We start from the raw sequence: 14,753 nt of genomic DNA on the forward strand, positions 1-14,753 counted from the left end.
ATTAACAGCTTTATTTTAACACCACAAGTATCTTAGACAAGGAAATCTTTGCATTTTCTGCCTTTACAGTACATTTCAAGGTTGTTCCTCACTTATATAGCTGTTAGGAGTTAATTGAAAATTATAAAAGGATAATTTAGTAAATTATCTGTATTTTTTTTCTGTCAAATTCTATTTTCTTGGGTTTTTTTTCAAAGCAAAATAGAATATAAGATGATGGATAGAAAAAAAAGGGGGCATCTGTGTTTCAGACAGACCGTATCTCTTCTCTTATCAAAAACTTATTTATTTCAATGTGACTATATCTGGAACAATCTGCATATCATAATATTGTTATTCATATGTATTGCTTTTAGAACATTATTATTTCTATTAGCAATATTAGCAAATTATTCCAGCTGTATATAGATTGTAAGAATTCCAGATCATTTTCGTTATGAATCTGCTATGTGCTTTTTGCATCACTTTGCAACTGTATCACTTTACATTTACATTATCTTGAGGTCTTAAAGCAGGTTTTGTATCACTATCTTGTATTATGCAACCCTTATTGACTTTATGGCACAGAGATCTTTTTAGTCTAGTCTTTAAAAAACTAGATTGACACCCATATGTACATTTTAAACTTAAGCTTGTCTATTTCACAGCATTGTCCTTCCCAGGTACTTGAAAGGTGACCTTGCACCTTTTCCTGATACTGTTCCTACCCGTTACCTTTTTACAAAAGGGTTTTATCTGAAATTCAGTCATAAACTTCTGCTTTATAATGACGGCCTTGCTCTGGCCAGTGGTTGTTGTACTAAATGACTTCTTGAGATTGTCTTTTAACCTAAATTATTATATGATTCCATGGAATTGTCAAATAGTTAATTAAGAAGGAAGAAGAACATCTCTGCAAATTACTGAATATTTGACCTAATGTGCAAATTGTACTTACCAAGTAATAGAACATTAAAATCTTGGCTAGACAAAGACCAAGGAAAATAGCATATCAAACCCTTACAGAAATGAAAAATTATTAGGAGAATAGAAAAAAAAACCCCTACAAACGAAGAACCAACAAGCAAACCAACCTAAAAAACTCCCAAAACAACCCCAACATCTAGCAACTAGTAAGATGAATGTGTTTTTACAGTTGCCTGTAGTAATGTAAGACTTTGGTGCAGAATGTTTACTGATCAACAGACATTCCAGCCCTATATATGTTCTAGAGCACAGAGGAGAAGTTGAGCTGATGCGCTGAATCTGAAAATCCTTGCATGAGAAATCCTATCCTATACCACATTGGCACCAGTGATCCTCCCTGGGAGGATTTCCTCCAGCCCCTGGACTGTCAGATTCAAGCAGAGATCAGAACAACTGAATACCAACAGGAGCCATCTAGGAGCATCTGTTCTCCATGAATCCATAGGTGAGCCTTGAGAAGCCAGCATAGGCCCCACTCTTCATTTGTCAGCAGGCTATTGGGATTACCACAAAGCAAATTCTTTAAGGTGCTAAAAGATCATTCACTCTTTTTTCTTTCAACATTTCATGCTGACAGCAGGAAAATATATTTTTCCCTCAGAGATTTTGGGGCCAGCTGTAGTCTGCTAATTCAGACTGACTTAGATATGGCAGGCATATAGCAAACTCTTAGGCAGCATTTAGTATTTCTATGGCATTGACCACATGTCAGACATTACCAAACAGAAATGTAAGCCCCTCTGAGTTTAGCTTTGAACTAAGTTGTTTGTCTCTAGCAGTAAAATGCACCTGCAGCCTAGTGAAAAACAATAAAGAATCTCAGCCATTTTTAATGGAAAAAATGAAAATATTTAATGGCTTTAGGCCTGCTTGGTTGCCTTTTCACCTATGCCCGTGCAGAATTATTTGTAAAAAATTGTTTTGTAGAATTCAGAGAGGAGGAAGTATTATCAAGAGCAATTAATTTGTACTATCTAGAACACATATCTTGAGGTCCGACTCTTCACCATTTTTCTATAATTTTCTTACAGGCTTAGTAAATTATGTTCCTTCAAAATCTATTAGTTACTCTGTTATTTTCCAAAAAAGTGCTATCTCTTAAGTAATTCTTGTATATCATCAGAAAATTTTGATTTTCACTTCCTCAAAGGTATCCCCAACTATCAGTATATAAGTGGTAGTAACTATTCTGCTGGCACAGACTAAAAGTTTGTCATAATTATTTTTTTAAAAAAAACCCTGTGTTTTATAGCATGCACATAAAAAATGCCAATCAATAATTTTGTTCTATGACATATAGTATCAAGAAAACATGGAAAGTATTGATCTGAAGAAATTTTTTAATGGAATTTGATTATTTTGAAATATCGTCTCTAGAATTTTGAATTTAAATTACAGTACAAAAAAAATCACCCAAAATCACAAACCCCACTTTACAACCCTGGAAATTGTGGCAAATATTATTTCAGAAATATTATCTTACTCTTTTCCCCCAAAGGAGATCATCATCGTAGCTGGTAACAGACAGATTGAAATCCTAACAGGGTTGGATGTTCTGGGCTACAGCTCTCAAAAGCACTTCAGCAAGTAATACATTTGCTCTGTCTGGGCTACATTCTGTTCTGCTCCTTGAAGTTCTATTTTCAAATGACTAAATGTGATTAGATATAACATATTTCAAACTTATTTTTTTTCAGAATCAGGCAATTAGAATTTTTTAACAGCAATTATTTTTCCTAAAATTTCTGATTAATGCTATGCATAAGCAGAACTGGGTTCAAATACACATTTTACTTTTATAACATGTGTGACTTGTGACTATAGTTATGATAGAGTTTAAAACGCAAGACAATGAGGCTTGTTAAGTACTTGTAGTTCAGGTTATGTATAGAATACATTAAATATCAGTTGTGTAGAATTAATTTGAAATGAATGATGAAATAGCTTATATTTCATTCTTCATTTAAATTAATAATTCAGCTATTTGTTTAGATAGAAGCATAATATATCTTTACATTTCACTGATACTTTTGGCCCATTTGTATCCTTTATGGTTTTTCTTATATAGTCAAATTAGTTATATGTACTGAGAATAATATAATTCTAAAGTCCTCTCGTTGACTTGCATCCAAATAACTGAGTTTTGCCTTCATTAAAATTAACAATTTTAAATCTTTACTGACTATTATATTAAGGAACTTTTCAGGAAACTTGCAGATTTGGTCAAGTCAAAAATTACAGAATGTAAATGGGTCACAGTAATACTTTTACACACATTTTTGCTGCGAGTAGGTTTTTGAGATTACATTTTAGCAATACTTGAATTATTCTGGTAATCGTATTTTAATGGGAAAGTAATATGAATCTAAAGTTGCATCTGCTAAAGGGTATATATTTCCACAAAGGTTAGCCATTTTTAGTAATGCTAGGTAGTTTTGCTAACAGACATAAATAGCAGCTATACAAAATAAGGCTGATTAGGTAAACAATTGTTATCCTCTTGCGTGTTCTGGTGGATGTGATGGGCTAAGGCTCCATGAGGAACTCTTGGGACTTAGCTTTCTAGTGACTGGTATTAGAGCATGGTCAGTCTCTAATGTAGCTGGATTTGGGGCTTGGGTTGGGGGTTTGGTGAGAGTTTTGTTATATATATAGCAAATTGAAACAGAAACCTTGCAAACATCAGAATTTTTCTTAACATCTGAGTCAGAAACTAATCAAATAAGATGAATCAATTACAAGTTGTAATATGGAGACAGTATTAGAGATGGTTGTAATGAGCAGTGTTGTATTTTTTTTAAATCTTTGAATTTGGAGAAATTCAAACACTGTAAAGTGACTGATCCATGGACAGCAGATGAAATTCAATAGTTTTATTGCTTATTTTGCAGCTATCTCCCCTCTCTTCTTTACAATGCCTTTACATAATGATCACTTTCTTACCTATGACTAAAAAGCCAATCTAAGAGTAAAAAATTAGTTCTCAACAATTACATGACATGAATTACAACAATTGGTAATTAAGAAATAATAATATATTACACTTTTTAATTCATAAATCCAGGTGTTTGCTGCACTGTCTTAGCAAAGAGTTTGTGCACTGAGAATGTCCCTTAAAGCATCTAGGGATGTGTTGCATAGCTTTCATTAATAAGATTCTTTCTTTCTTTTCTTGTCCAAAATTGTTCTCATTTTTTGTCTTCATAAGTAGTTGAACTCCAGAAGATTGCTACTAAAAAGATTGAGAATTCATTTGCACCACACAATCCAAGTACAAGAGTAACACAGCATAATCTAAAAATGATTTGGTTTAGGGTTTTTCTTCAAGAAAATAGAAGCCCTGAGAGAGTAAGGTAGCTTTTCCAGCACACATTTAGAAACAATTATCTAAAGGAGCTCCTGGGCTTCAGAACTAAAGCCTGTATGATTACGGCATTCACACCTCTCAGATTTAAAATTGTTGGGTTTTTCTTTATATTGATTTTCTCCTTCTTTCTTCTTGTTGCCAACCCTATTTGTATTAGAGCACTGCTTAGACATATTTAATAACTGGTAGACATTTTTCTAATTTGTGATTCAAATGTTTCCACAGCCAACATATAATCTCTACTACTGTGTCAGTTTTGATTTCAGGCTTAAACAGTATTTTTTTATTTGCTGATGCTTCTAACCTTGATCTGTTTTTAAGCAGGTATCATACTCCTTCTCTGTCTTTTTTGCTAGATTGCTTTTGAAACAAAGAACTTCACTGCCTAGGTTCTAGCAAAATAGTAGTTCCTTGGCTAATGTAAATATTTATGGGAAGTCCACATGTTTCATATCTACAGCAAGCTGCTTCTAACACTGGAATTCTGAGTCCTGGCAGTATATTAGAAATACTATGCTAGACTGAGCAAGCCATGTTTTTCCATTTCCTCTTCTAAGATTAGCTCTGTATTCACTTTATCATTGTCATTGCTTTTGTCAGCACCTTTTGTAGTTTGATGCTATCAGTCTTGAGCATGAGGAAAGAGAATCACATTCAGCATTTTGGAATATAATGGAAGCTGAATCACTGGGGTATTTTATGGACAAAGTTTTAGCTGAAGTACCTTGGAATTTATTTTGCATCCACTGATCCCCACTGATAGTTCATTATAATTCCACGATCAGTTTGTATACTCAGACTTTTTTCCTCAGCTACTTATAGTCAGTAGGCTTGTGGAAAAGTTGTATAGCCAGGAGACACCTCTAGTGAGCAGTTCATTCTGGTGTAAATATCCAAAATTAAAGTTAGCACCTTATTGAAATGGATATTCATTTATTTATTTACAATAATGGTGGAGATCCATCAGGATTAGCTTTACCTGGGAAGCTATTTTTTAGATAACTTAAGTGAAATGCAGTGAGAAAACTTGATCTTGTATTTTCCTAAATGTAAATATTTGCATAATAGATATGTATTTTCCATTTATATAATAGATTTGTATTTTCCAAATTTAAAGAAAGGTCTGGTTTCTCAATGTATGTATATGCAGATATTGAAGTATATAGAAAATTTTTCTTCTTTGCAAGAACATCTTGAAAGAGGCATCAAAAATTGGTATTTTCCTGAGGTTTGTGCTTTCAAGAATTTATTTATTTTAAGAATACTAATACAATTTATAAACTAACTGACATCTTCAAATCACTAAATCAGGAGTAAAATTCTTAGTTTTCACTTTAGTTAATTGGTGCATTGAACATAAAAATTATATTTCTCACAAATGTATAGAATAATATGAATTTACTATATAAGAGTGCTATATACTGCTGCCATAGATTAATATGAATATACTACACATAAGTTCCTCTAAATAGATAGACAACATTTTAAAATAAATTATATCACTATTCAAGAATTTTACTGACCCTCAATGCTGAAAGGAAGAGTTGAAGTCTAGTGTGTCAGCATTTCTTTTAAGCTTGGTAGACAGTTTGTTGTTTATTGTCACATTAGCTAGAAACAACTGGAATCCTTATGACTGTGATAATGACTTAGACATTAACCTTTTGCCCATAGAATATAATCTATTTATGTTTCTATTGCAGTTTTAATATCAAGTTTAAGTTCCCTGACAGTACTTAGCTTTCACTCAGTGATGTAGATTTCTTGACTTAGCAGATTTCCTGACTTAGCAGATTTCCTTCCCAATACCTTGCTGGTATCAGAAAATGTGGCCAGAGGTCTAGGGAAGTGATTCTTTCTCTTTATTTGTCACTAGTGAGGCCACATCTCGAGTGCTATGATCAGTTCTGGGCCCCGCACTGCGAGAAGGACATTGAGGTGCTGGAATGAGTCTGGAGAAGGGCAGAGAGGCTGGTGAAGATTCTAGAGAACAAGTCCTGTGAGGAGCAGCTGAGGGAGCTGGGGGTGTTTAGCCTGGAGAAAAGGAGGCTTGAGAGACCTTATCCCTCTACAACTCCTTGAAGGGAGGCACTAGCCATGTGAGGGTTGGTCTTTTCTCCCCTCAACCAGTGACAGGACAAGAGGACACAGTCTTAAACTACACCAGGAGAGGTTTAGGCTGGATATTCATTAGGAAGAATTTCTTCATAGAAGGGATAATTAGATATTGGAATGCTCATGGAGGTGGTAGAGTCACTGTCCCTAGAGGTGTTATGGATAGATGGGATGTGGCACTTAATGCCGTGCTCTAATTGACATGGTGGTGCTCAGTCATGGATTGGAATGGATGATCTCAGACGTCTTTTCCAAACTAAATGATTCTCTGATTCTGTGAATATCTTTTAATAGATATTATAAATGATCAGCAATTTAACCACTATTTTAATCTCTCTTTTCCCATTAAATTAATTTATGCTTTATAAGTAGATTCTTACCTCTAGGACTCTAACTTATATTGCTCAATCCCATATCTGTTTCCTAGTCTGTACTAAACTACTCCTTTTTAAATGTTTGTCACATTAATTTTAATTTTGTTTTCCATGACAGCTGGATGCTTGCTACAATAAGAATTGACACAATAATTTTAGGTAAAAATGGGAAATAACTTTGTCATGTCATACTATTATAAAGGACCACACGTATATAAAATAAAAACCGCAGAATTTTGATTACAATCTTTTAAAAGAAATGCCAAAGCAATAATGTAACAAGAGTGTAGTTCAAAGTTCCCATCTCTCTTTCTATGGAAAATATTACCTTTTCTATGGAAAATATTATAAAAATATTTCAGTTTTGCTTTTGTTTATTCTATTTTACTCTATTCAATAGAGAATAGGTAGCTTGACAAGTACACTCTCATTTTCATTATTTCAAATTCCTTTCTCCAAACCCAATTATTCAGGCAGACATATTGTTTTAATGATGTAGGCACACAGGGACTAAGACAAGCTCAAGTAATAGAATTTCATTTGTGAACTGATGAGGATTTGAATTTAAGCCTCCAGTGAGTAAAGTGTGTATTTCTGGCACCCTTTATTAATCTTTATGTTGGATAGCAGTGTATCATAATCAGCATGTTCCTATGTGATATTATGATCCAGGTAGTATTTTAGTATTTGAAGTCCCGACCATTATGTGTAAATATATATATATATGTATATATAAGTGTGTATATATATATACACATATATATGTATATATATATGTATATATGTGTATGTGTATATATATATGTATATATATGTATATATATAAAAATATATGTATGTATATATTTCTATATATATGTATATATATGTATATATATATATACATATATGTATGTATATATTTCTGAAAAGAGTTTAAGTTCCTAGTTGCTGGAAAATTATTAATGTAATAAATGTATTTTTTTTAGATTTGTATAAGGCTAAATATGTTCAGGTTTTTTACTGGGACAAACCTTCTTTGGGTAATTTTTATATGAAAAGTGGATAGAATAATTTCTTCTTTAATAAAGGATCAGTTAGACATTGGATATGTTTTCTTCAGTAAAGATACCTGAATTTAGTTGAAGTCATTAATTCTTTTTGTGTCTTTCTCTAAATATAGTAAGTTCTTTATAATTTGTTTGGTTTTATTGGGTTTTTCTGGTGAAATTAATAAAAACTATGGTTAATTTGGATCTTTTATCTTATTGGAGTAGTTGAATTCAATTAAGTCTTGTGATATATGTTTTCTTTCTTGCTTTTATATGTTTTTTTCCTTCTACTTGCAGTCTTTCCTGAAATTTTTACCTGAAAAATGTAGTCATAAAAGAGTTGGTGAAAACTTAAAAATGGAAAATCATTTCACTCTCTATCCAAATTTTTTGTAAAAAATTATTCTGTTTTTTTCTGTATTCTGACTTGACTTCCAAAGTCAATACATTTTATGAATGCCATATTTGTAAATATCAGCTTCATTTCTTGTTTTGAAGTATAATTATTTGATTTATTTTTCTGTTTAATTGGCACCAGCTAATCATGTTATAGACACGTCATAACTCATTTATCTTTCTAATTCTTTTAAATACCAATAGCTTTTATGTGACGTAAATATTTTACCCTTGGTGGGTAATTAAATACACTGAATTTGCATAGTATAGCCTGTTTACAGCATCATTTACCTGTTATACCAGCTTACTCACTGAAAATCTCAAATTATGCAAGAATTACATTTTGTGAGGAAATATAACACGCTTTTAGTTCCACATGTAACTGAAACCCATCTTGGAGAAAAACAAAGGGAAAAAGTGGAAAAACATTCAGTCTCCATAGAGAGAAATTTATTGTTGCATGTATTTATTCCAGTGTTTTTGAGAAGTGGAAAATACATGGCATGAAACACAGTAACGTGCTATTAAAAATTTCCCAGAGGTCAATATCTTAATTCCTGCATGCTGTTATCTAGTTTAACAGAAGCTTCATCTTCCACATTGTCATGTCACCATTCAATGTATATTTGAAGTCAATCTATCAAGCATTACCATTTAAAATATTTGTATGGATGCAACTTTTTAGTTAATGGACTGTACAGAGAGTATTCTAAATATACTCCACAGAGACTAAAAACTCACTTTATTCTGAAATATGCACATACCAGCAAAAGTGGAACCATCCTCACTGTACTGTATGAAACAGGCTTGATGTCATCTGGAAAGGAGGAAAATTGAATGTCATTCATCAAAAAGGCTCAGCAGCAGGCAAAAGCAGAAAACACCTTTCCCCTTTCCTTAAGCAAGTAACACATTGTCATAGCGGAAAGATTTTAGTTTGGGCAGAAATTAATGTATGTGATTGCACTGATAGGTGTGTTAATTTAACTTATTGTTCTATCTAACTCTAATGGGTTTCAGAAAAGTTGAAAATAAAAAAATATTTTGTTGTAGAAGTAGAGTCCAGAGGCAAGGATTTTCTCTTCATGGACAAGGTTTATCAATCCTGATGGTGTGACAGTGGGTCAGGATAAGGAACTAATAGTGTATTGATTTTGCATTGTACAAATTCTGTCTATTTTCTCAGATGTTTAAGGAGACATGTATAGGTCACTGATGGGAGCAGAGGCTGATGTTGTTAATCTTGTATAGAGTTGTGTGGTTGAGGTTTGTGTTTATGTGAGTTTATTAGTATTTTTTTTTAACTGCCGTGTTCTCTTTGTAAAGACTAAAGGTTGTGGCACTTCAGACATTGAACTGTCATTTTGTAATGGCAAATAAATAGAAACAAAACTAAGAATTATCCTCAGATAATTCCTTGTGTGTTTACCTAATTGAAGATAAACTAAAAATTATCTAAGCTGTAACTACATTTGATTAGTTCTATAATTCAGTTGATACGGGGATGAACAATTAAAGATAAAGTGTCTTATTTTATTGCATTGCAAGGAGTTTGTGCTAGGAGTTATTTTTTTCTATAGATATATTTTGGAATCAGTTTACAGTATCAGTTAAGTTTCCACATAGACTAAGAAATGTTATGATACTGAAAAAATACTAGTAATGTAAACAAATATATCGAGGTAATTCCAATTTGTCAAGCCATTAAAAAAATATTAATATGTCTATGTAACTTCCAATTACAAGATAAAAGCTTGATTTTCTCCAAAATTCTTCAGATTGCAGTAAAATGGAAGTTTTAATAAAAAAAGTTCTCTGAAATTTGTTTGACAATGACCTTCTTTTTTTTATGATTCATAATGAAATTAAAAAATTCTTATTTCCCATAAGTTGTGACCATACATTACATCATTAAATAAGATTCAAATTAAATTAATCTTCTGTAGTGGGTTGACCTTGGCTGGATGCCACATGCCTGACAAGGCCACACTATCACTTCCCCTTCTTGTCAAGGGAAAGAAAATAAAATAGAAAAAACAACTTGTGGGTTGGGACAAGGCAGTTTAATAAAGCATAAGAGAAAGATTTAATGTAGAAAAGCAAAGAAAAAAGCTGAAGACTTTATTCTCTACTTCCCATCAGCAAGCAATTTTCTGCTACTTCCCAAAGAGCAGGGCTTCAGCATGAGTAGCAGTTCCTCTGGAAGGCAAAACTTATAAATAATGAATGCCCCCCTTTACTTCTCCTGTTCTTTGATTTTTAATGTCAGCAGACATCTCATGGTGTGGAATGCCCCTTTGGTCAGCTGGGGTCACCTGTCCCAGTCCTGTCACATCCCAAGATCTTGCCCACCCACAGCCCACTGATGGTGGTGGAATGATGGAGAGGCAGCACTGATGCTGTGCCAGGGCTGCTCAGCAGTGCCCAAAGCACCAACCAAAGGTGTGTTACCAGCACCTTTCTAGCCACCAATGCAGAGCACTGCACTGAGAGGGCTGCTGAAGGAAAAATAAACTCCTTCTCAGCCAGACCCAATACATCTCCAAACTAAATTCTATTGTTAACATTTGAGTATTTTAACTGAATACATAAAACTTTTTTTTCAAGTCTGGCATATTAGACACATAAGTTCTGAAAGACTCTTAATAGTCACATTCATTTATTAGTAAATTTGGTATTTTTAAATATATTTCCTTTCATGTTGATTTAAGTTTTGGCTCCATCTTAGGTAGTTATCATAGCTCAAACTTCAATATTCTACTTTTCTATTCAAGAAGTTGCCTATCTGATCTAAATAAAGAACATTTTATCCAATTCTTCTAACTTTACCATTTTAGTGATGATGAAAATGTTATACGAGACTTCAAACATTTATGTTCTTAGTTGTACTTTACTACATATGTAAAATTAATTACATTTTGTTTGTTTTTTTCTTTTCAAAATAAAACATAAAAATATTTGATGTCCTTATTTTTGCAAGTAATGAGCAATTAACTTCTGGTCACTCTTTAATTACTCTCTATTAAACCCATGTAATCTGAAGATCACTGATGTCCTCTAAACTTTTATGAATCCAGCTAGTACATTGTTTTTAAAGGTGCCAATGCTTTAAATTTTATGGAAGACAAAACTTAAACTTTACAGTGCAAATAAAATACTAACACATTGGCAGGGATTAGGAAAACAGCAATTAGGAATTTTGTGTCCTTATTCACTTATCAATCTATACTATGAATTCTGCTTTATTATTTGAAAAAAACATCCCTCCTTATTTAGCAAAGTGTGGTAAAATATTAAAGTTACAAGATGTTATACATCTGTACATAGTGCTGGCTACACAGAATATAATTACAGTTAAATATACATAAATGTAGCTGTAGAATGTAGCTGCTTATGACAAAACCCCCCTAAGTCACATGTCTAAGACATTAAAATAATATGTCAATATACAACTGAAAATTACAGCAGAAAATTAAGGATTTTTAAAGTAACTTTCATTGGCACAAAAAGGGCAGATATTTTAATATTAATCATATCCTTTCCCATGAACACAGACTTTAATTACTTAATTCCCTAAGTTTCCATTTTAAAACAATTTAATGTTCTTCCTTTAAAAGTATTGTGACAATAGCAAGAGATAATTCACACAAACTGTTAGGATTCCCTTGTGTCATATTGTGTTACCATCACAAGCCTCATCAAAATGTATTTTAATAAAAATTTACTGAAATAATAATTCCTTCCTATATAGCCTACAGTTCATAAAAAGTTGTCTGGGAAGTATATTCCAGTGGAAAAAAAATTCCAATAAACATTCTCCACAGCACACTTCTTTTATACAATAGATATATTTTTCAAACATAAACTGGATATAGTAAAAAAAATCTATGCTTTTCATCTTTGAAGCCATGTTTGATTGTGATTAAATAGAAAGAACTTTTAATATTTCTTTTCAAGGTATCACATTTGGTTACATCATTAAAAAAACCTAAAAAACCCTTCTTGTTTTATAAAAGTAATGGGATTTCAGAACTACTGAGACTGAGCCTCCTGACTGCTTCTAATTCATGCATTCTCCTAGCACTCTATTTTGGGTTTTGAAGCATCTTCAAACTGACTTGAAGAAGTCAGTCCAAACATATATAAGTCTCTAAATTTTGTCATTTAAAAGTATTTTATTCACTCCTCCTTTTGATATTGTGATCATTCTGTAAATATTCTAAAAGTATAAACAGTCATAATTTTATGTATTTGTTATGTTTCCGATACCCTTTGAAATTAAATTAAATTTAATAAGACATTCAGACATTCTTAACCCTACTAGTTACAGGCATCTTTAATTTGTTTCCTCCAACATTACTGCTTATCCTTTATATTCCATATAAAATTAAATACAAATTATGTCTTTTACACTAGAAGTACATACTTTCTATGCAGTTAAAGGGATGAATAGTTATCAATTATTTCAGGCTGATTGTAATGTCTAACATTATTACAGTAGGCATCTCAGACCCACACAGCTGCTTGCTTACTACCCCCAGGGTGATGGTGAAGAAGCTGGAAAGGGGAAGAGACTGGAAAGGGTAAAAGTGAGAAAATTCCTGGGTTAAGATGAAGGCAGTGTTATAAGGAAAGCAAAAGCTTTGCACACAAGTGGAGCAAAGGAAGGGACTGATCACCACTTCCAGGTGGCAGGCAAGTGTTCAGGTGTCCCCACAGAAGCAGGGCTCCATTGCTACTAACAGTGGCTTGGGAAGACAAACATCATCAGCGCAAATATCTCCTTGTCATCATGATGTTTTCTGAAAAATCCCTTCGCCAGGATTTTTCTCCTGAGAAGCTGATAAGCCTCAGAAAAGAAATTTAAACAATATTATCTGATCACTTCTCCCTGTGTTTTGCTGCTTTGGAATGTGGCAGGTGTATCTTTGATGGGTTCCATGTTAATTGTTTTTACGTAATGACCAATCCCAGTCCAGCTGTGTCAGACTCTCTGGTCAGTCACAGGTTTTTATTATTCATTCTTGTCTAGCTTTCTGATGTATCCTTTCTCTTTCTTTAGTATAGTTTTAGTACATAATTAATTTTAATGTAATATCATAATATAATAAATCAGCCTTCTGAGAATCTGGAGTTAAATTCTCATCTCTCACCTCGTCCTTGGGACACTCACAACACCACAACATCTCTTGTTCCTCTTTCTCCGCCTCTTGCCCCACCCCCACATGACATTTCCATTCTTTCAGAAATTTGCACCTGTCTTAAAAGAGCTAATGTGAATACCAGACAGGAAATGGAAATTTTCACTCAACGGCTGACACTTTCCTTTTAAAATAATTATTAATTCTAAGTATTAATTAGTTTTAAAAAATGCAATTATCTATACAGAGAAGATGCAAACTTAAAGGAAATAAAATTAGTCCACCTGAGGCAAAAGGTGGTATTGGACCTGTTACGGGTTTTTTAGTTTAGGGATGGACAAAACTTACTTACCTCTCTGAAACATCATTAGAGCTCATGGCTGTTCCACTGTCTTTCAAAACCTCCTGGCAGCTTGATTTTTTTTCCCTGAGTCTTTAAATAATATATTATTGATTGGTTTAGGTTGAGGACAGTTTGGCACATTACAATTGTTCTTAAGATATTTTTCATTATTTTTAGTGTATGCGCAATGCAGTCCTGCATTGTATATTTTCCTTTTTCAGGCTATACTTGTTCCTTGTTCCTTGGTTTCTTGGTTGTTTTTTTGCTTTGATTTTGTTGGTTTTTGGTTTGTGTTTTTTAATTTTTTTTGGCTATTGTTTTTTTGTCATGGGTTTGGTACTATGCATAGTTTCAAAGTTCATAGTCAGTATGAAACTCATTTAAGATTCACCTATATAATAGATTTTAAAATAGATTCTTGGATGAATATATAGAAAGAAATGCTACTGAACTATAAAGAAAACAATAGGGCCAAAAACTGCACATAGAAAACTGGCAAAAGTTCCACTTCCTTTTAGAATCTAATAGAAAGTTTTAATGTTGAAATTATTAGAAATCCTTCCCTAGTTTGGTAGATTGACATATTTCCTAGTGAATGCTTAGCAAAATCCATATTTACAGGAAATATCAATTCAAACTGTCAAATACAAGAGACTGGTTAAGATTCTTTCAATACTTCTTAACAAAAATGATGCATTATTAAAACCTGAATGTGATAGAATTTTTATCTTTAAAAAGAAGTATAAACAAAGTAACCTAAAAGACCATGTTGGGAGCACTCTGTACTTATCAGAATTTGAGAACTAAAGACAAGAACATCCTGTTTACTCTTCTTATTCCTCTGATACAGCTCCAACATTACTGAGAAGTTGTATGAGATGTAATGATGGTTTCCTAATGAAGTTAAAGTGGGACAACAATTCTGAGAAATATAAAACCAGGAGAAACCTTATCGAGCTGCATGCTGTTGCATGCTTCTTCTAATCTAAAAAAGATGTCAGCTCTATGTTGAGTTTCATC

This window comes from Melospiza melodia, chromosome 3 (genome assembly GCF_035770615.1).
Source record: "Melospiza melodia melodia isolate bMelMel2 chromosome 3, bMelMel2.pri, whole genome shotgun sequence".
Taxonomy (NCBI): Eukaryota; Metazoa; Chordata; class Aves; order Passeriformes; family Passerellidae; genus Melospiza; species Melospiza melodia.